Source organism: Pararge aegeria, chromosome 22, assembly GCF_905163445.1.
Source record: "Pararge aegeria chromosome 22, ilParAegt1.1, whole genome shotgun sequence".
Lineage (NCBI taxonomy): Eukaryota > Metazoa > Arthropoda > Insecta > Lepidoptera > Nymphalidae > Pararge > Pararge aegeria.
Genome location: NC_053201.1, coordinates 1,695,648 through 1,702,238, shown reverse-complemented (window position 1 = coordinate 1,702,238; position 6,591 = coordinate 1,695,648).

The window sequence follows — 6,591 nt, the reverse complement described above, 5'->3', positions numbered from 1 at the left end:
GGAATACTAAGTCATATTGTTTTAAAGTATTGTGACATAAAAATCTATAGCAATAAGGTTTTATTTGTACTTGTGTAATCATTGTTCATTATTTACTTTTTTTATTCCACTACAATTACAAACACTTCACTGCAGTCTCACCTGGTGGCAAGTGATGATGGTAGCGGGCTAACCCGCTACTCACTGGCGCAGTTGTGAGTGCTGTGTTCTTAGTGAGAAGGCCCGGCTTCGATGGCTTCGATCCCGGCAGTACAATTTTGGAACACTTATCATCGTAAAGTAAGTTCACAGTTTGTAAACCTCCATAGCGCGCTGCGCTATGGAGGTTTACAAACTCTGACTTTACTACGCTGAACGCTGTGTTTTCAAGCTTGAAGTCCCGTGTTCGGTTTCCGGCAGGGGCAACTTGGGAATTTATAATTTCAGAATCTCCTCTGGTCTGGTATGTGGGAGGCTTCCGTCGTGGCTATTTACCACCTTACAGACAAAGACGTGCCGCTAAGCGATTTAGTGTTCCGGTGCGATGTCGTTTTAATATAACTGCCATACTGCCTTACAGGTTAGCCCGCTACCATCTTAGAATGGATCATAACATGCCACTAGGTGAGATTGCGTTCAAGGGGTAACTTGTAGGGGAATAAAAAAAGAAAGAACATACTCGTAAAAAGGACAAGAAAGAAAATACAAAAAGAATACAAAAAAAATCTGACATTAATTTTCGCTAGGCTCTTGAACAAATATTGCATACATTTTAGAGTTTTTTGATTACAGTTTTAGCCATTATCTTGCCTTAAATTTAAAATTTAAATATGGTAATTTGTTTGTAATTGAATTCTATACTAAAAGCCTGTATACACCGGGCATTGTACGCGCGTTTACCAGTTATGGTATCGCAAGACTGTTGAATAACATAAGTTAAAATTATTTGGTAACCCCCGACGTAAATACGCCTGGGTGTTATAAGTTTAACGTGTCTGTATGTGTGTGTGTGTGTCGTATTTCCCGAACGGATGAACCGATTTTGATTTTGTTTTTTTTGTTTGAGAGGCGAATTAGTCGGGAATATTCTTAGCTATGTTTGATGAAAATAGGCACAAGATGGCCACCGCCACAGAATGGCAAATTACATACTTTTTCTGTACCCATACTGAGGGATCAGTATGGTTTTCAAATGAAAAGGTCTGACTTGTAGAATACTATACACTATGACAACTTTCAAATACAAGATGGCCGCTACAAGAGTGACAAAATACATTTTTATGTTCAGACTTCCCTCAACATGCTATCAAATGATATGGATTGTCTAGTAGAATAGTATATTTTTATTATTTTGTGGTTATGTTTGGTTAGGATTTGTGTACAACGTAATAATCACCAATGCTTTAAAATATTTAGATTTTTTAAAAATATATATTGTCATTTTTATTATAATGTTTACATTTGGATGTAACTTTAGCTTTTTAATTTAATACATTCAAATATAATAACTCACGTTGTTAAATTATAAATAGAAAAGTTTCTAGGAGAAACAATGAATAAACTTTTATAAATAAACAAAAAAATCGTTTTGCGAATCTAATATAATTTAAGGTTTTTTCTTAGCATTTTATTGGGTTTATTATGAATAGATTTTGCATAATATGCTAAGCTGTAGTTTTTGGATGTACCGAAACTTTGGTAATTTTCCTTGCACTGTAGTTTATTTCAAATTTTATTTTTTAACACCTCAAATTCAGTTTTTATATATATAATACAATTTTAGCTATCTACGTGAGTTCAAATGTATGGACTTTGGTGCTAAGGAAATAAAACTATTTCACTTATTCTTAACATATCAGAGATTGACACAAAATAACTCATAGAATTAGGATCTCATCACAAAAAACTGTAATTACAGTTTAGCAATCATTACAGTACAGTTGGAGTAGTATCTAATAACGTATAAAATATTGTTTAAGAATAATAAATCTCGCAAGTTAAATACTATCCTTGGAGAATTTAACCTATACATCAGGATATAAAATATGGTCGATATGTTTTGGGCGTGATAATATATAAATAGATGAACGCCGTCTGCACGCACTAAAAAGTCACTGTACCGTTCCGCCTGAGCAGAGCGTGCAAGCGAGAGGGCAGAACATGCGATAGAGTGGCACTATCGGCTTGTGACGCATGTTTTCTAATGACGTCATCGCGTAAAATTACAGACAATACATTTTTTTATAGGTATAATAGCCGGACCGAGTAGATGGCCCACCTGATGGTATGCGGAAAACCATCGCCTAAATACAGAGCAAGACTTTTCGGTGCATGCAAGGAACACATCATACAAAGTGCCGCCCTGTGTCCATAAGCCTTATATGCCTGTATGACTTCCCCGCATGAGCTCTGTCACAAAAAGCTCTAATACTATTAAATATTGATTATAATAATCCGGGTTGCATCTAATCGATCCAATATGACTTCACGAGTCCATACCATATCTAGAAATAATAATCTTATCTATTTTGCATAAGGTAATACTCAGCTTGCATAGAGGGTATGCACAGGGTATGCAGATAATATAAAATGAAGAAAATCTCCCGTACGAGTTATAAATATTTAAAGGTAGGCTTTTAGTCACTCTTACAAAGTCTATCCTTAAGTTTTTTTTAAACTCTGACTGGAGATTTTCTTGATTATATTTTATCTACATACCTTGTGCATACCCTCTATGCACCCCACTGGTAATACTCAAGTATGACCCATACTATTCGATTGTCTTAAGTGAGTTTGCCAATACGTATATTTACCACCTACATAACTGTATGATTACTAAACTATGTTCTAAAGAGGCTGGTAGGTGTGAAAGTAATACCAATATTATAACTTAGATGGACAAAGATACATTGTCCAATGAACATGAAGCTTAACTTGCTATACGCGGCGAAAAGCAGAAGAATCTGTACGGTGTAGTTTTATATATTTTTTTAGTGCTTTTACCTACACTTGGAGGAAAAATCAATTTTAAAAATTTCAAATGCATATAAGAATTTTCGGTACCTCTGCTTTTTCAAAGGTCCATATTACAATTAGACACGTTTGAAACAAGATATAACATAAAATGGGAAATAAAATAAAATAGTGTACCTACCAAATGTAAAGCTGAAAAAAAAGAGAAAAAAAGAAAAAAAAATGTTGACTTCATTAAAGTTTTATTCTATTTTATCAAACAAAAAAAAAAAACAAATTACTATTCAAATACGACAAGTGTAGGGTTTCATGTTAGTCATTAAATAAATGAGAAATTACGAGTGATGTAATTAACATACCTGTTGCGTAAAGGCCGCATGTACCGTATTTATGAATGTTAGGAAGCAGTCCATGTGTGACAAGTAGATTGAAACTGCAATGCGACACCGGAGCATCCTCAGGAGATGTTGACCATAAACAATTGGTTAGCTCCTGTTTTTCGCGGAGTATGACAAACTAAGCTACTACTAAGAATTCCGCAATGTTATGCATGCTTCTATCCAATATTTGCATCGTCCATTTAATCCGGACCTGTCAGAAACATTCAGGACAGCAAGTTTTCATCCCGAAACATCTACTTCTTGTTTCTTGATAACTTATCATGTATTGTCAATTACAATTTCCTAGTAACTGCGCAAGTCTGAAACTTAATTAATGATTCAATAAATGATATTTCTGTTCAGGCTCAATTCTTTTTGTTTAAATGTTATTTAGGAGGTTTTCTAAGTCTATGGGTGAACAATTTGCTATGTTTTAAGATGCTTAAACAGGGTGAGTATTTTGAAGATTTTCATTTGGCAGCTAGCCCAAAGGCCACACAAAGATGTCAAACGAGGCTTGAATTTTTATCCTATTCCGGACTGAGAATAATCCAAAAAAACCAAATATCATAAAAATTGGTCCAGCCGTTCTTGAGTTATAAATGGTGTATCTAACACAACTTTATTTTATAAGTATTGTTATAGTCTTTTTGAAGCCTCGGGGAGACGAATTGGGCAAATGTAACGTCTTCACGGGGTGTGTTGCTAAATAAATAAATCGCTACCTCGTACTCAAACTGACGTGTCTTGTGTCTGTCTTACATTCGCACGGCAAAACAGTCATATTGGCCTCTTCGCAATAATTAGGAACATACAATATTATTGTCAAAATAAATAATTGCAGTCAAGGGCTATAATTTAATTGCATATAATTTTTTTCGAGACTGACAGGATTTGAACCTGCGACTCTCTGGCAATCGCGGCCTGAGCTCTTTAACCACTAAGCTACGGCTCTCCTACCGCCGAAATTGTGTACATGTCTTTTATATTAGTCCTATAACGACTTTAAGCGCCATCTAGTAGGATACATTGTAGTTTGGATATACTTTTTCACGTTTAAAACAAAGTAATGAAATATTGTTTTTTTTATAATTTATTAAATTGATAATTCCTCCAAGTGTACGTGAAATCACTAATTATAATAAGAAATAAAGTAAGTATTGCCAATAATTTAATTGAATCCTTCAGATAGCCTCGGACAAAGTTAATATTACTGTCAATATTTAAAAAATGACAATAATCTTGTATGTGTGCGCGGGCGTGAGTTGAAAATATTATTACATTTATATTATACATATTAAATATTGAACATTTCAAACAGTTCCGTTACAAAATTTCTCACTCTCGTAGTTTCAGTTTTACTGGTCGCTTCCAAAATATTACCCTGTATAGGCTATACTTAAGTGCCTTATTATTAACGTGGCATAACGTTGGAATAATTACGTGTTAAATCACTATTCAACTATAGAACCTTGATAATCACAGAACGTAAATCTCTAGAGGGTAGAGGATGGAAATAATTAAACACACTGTATAATTATTTCGACGTTATGCCTCGTTTATTAATAAGGCCCCAGAAATAGAAAGATTTTTGTACAATTTATCTGATGCTTTTTTTCTATTTTTAATCTATGAATGCGTTGGATGTATATAAATAAAAACAGACAATGCAATGTTTTTTCTTTACATTACCTGTAGATATCCTATTACTTTTTTAGAACATCAACTTGAACAAAGTTTGAAATATTTATTTTTCCATTACTTAATTACAAAATAATATTAGTAAGAATTGGCAGACCAAGCAGATGGTGGATGGATAAATAGAAAATTGTCGTCTTTTAACAGAGTAATACTTCGCAGGGCATACAAGGAATAAGTTCTACAGAGCGCAGACCTGTGTCTGTGTAACTATACCGGCAACCACGCCCTTCAGACCGGATCAGATCACTACTGCTGTTTCGCGGCAGTACCATTTTAGCATTTTGTCCAGCAGCACTGGGATGCAAGGCTACAATGTGCGCCCATCAAGACAGGTTCAACAATTGAGGCGCATTTATAATAATAGTACTGTTAGCGATTAATTCCAACCTAGAAACAAAGGGGATGCAATTTTCCTATAAAGGCAATTGTCAGATTTGTTTAGCATTTGTTTCCCCCCGATGTTGTCGAGACCTGACCTAACCTGACTTCTCATAGTGAGCTCTAGCGCTCGCTCCACTCCCCCGGTGACCCCGTAGCAAACCCTCAGGTGGTCATCGGCAAGTGTCAATCCGAAAGCAAGTGTCCTATTATAGTATAAAGGACTACGTAATCGATAAAAAAGCTTGGGTGTAAATTATTGCTCTAACCGGTTGCTCTTCTAATAAAAGGTTGCTCTTCTAATAATTTAAAATGACATTGTGAGATGGTGATAACAAAAAAAAACCACCCGGCTAAGTTTGTTATGGGCTTCTTCTTAGACCAAAACGCGTTTGGAACCCTCGTAACTTTAGTACGAATGTGGTTATCGCCATCATCTCACTACCGTGTAATTCTTATGTACGCATCAAAAGTGCCACCTATGGGCCTACTTGAATAAAGATATTTTTGACTTTGACTTTGAAAAAGAAAAGATGGTTTGGGGTCATTTTGTCGTCTATCGTCGAATGTTGCGCGGCCATCTTGTGATTAGTTCGTAAATTATTTATTTTGTGCATATTGTTTGTTTTCTGAGTAAAAATTAAGCCGATCAGTGTGAGATTCTGTCGAATCATCTTCATCTTTTAATAAGTTTCCCTCATGCAGGGCTACCACAGGCAGGAGAAAAATATTATAACCCACGATTATATCCCCTGACAGGGGATATAATTAACGTGTCCATCTGCTAAAGCACGGGAACATGGAATAGGAGAAGTTTACCCCCGTTTATTAATACGCATGTATTATTTGGATAATATTTCCACTTGTACGCCAATGCTCTGAGAGTTGATAAAGCTGTGGAAGTAGGTAAATTTTTATCCTTTCCCCGGGTAGATAATTGTCTCCTGCCCATGCGAGCCTTGCTGATTGCTAAAAGTACAGATTTTTAAGTTCGTTAGAAGAGTTCAGGAAGGAGGGTGGTACTCATAAAAAAATCTCTCAGCATCTCACAAATACATATTTATTTAAAACATTACAATAATATAATATTAAATATTCTGCACTTATCCAACGAAACGCGAAATGCTGACAACAAGATAGCATTATATTAATAGTTATTAGTTACATCTTACGACTACTA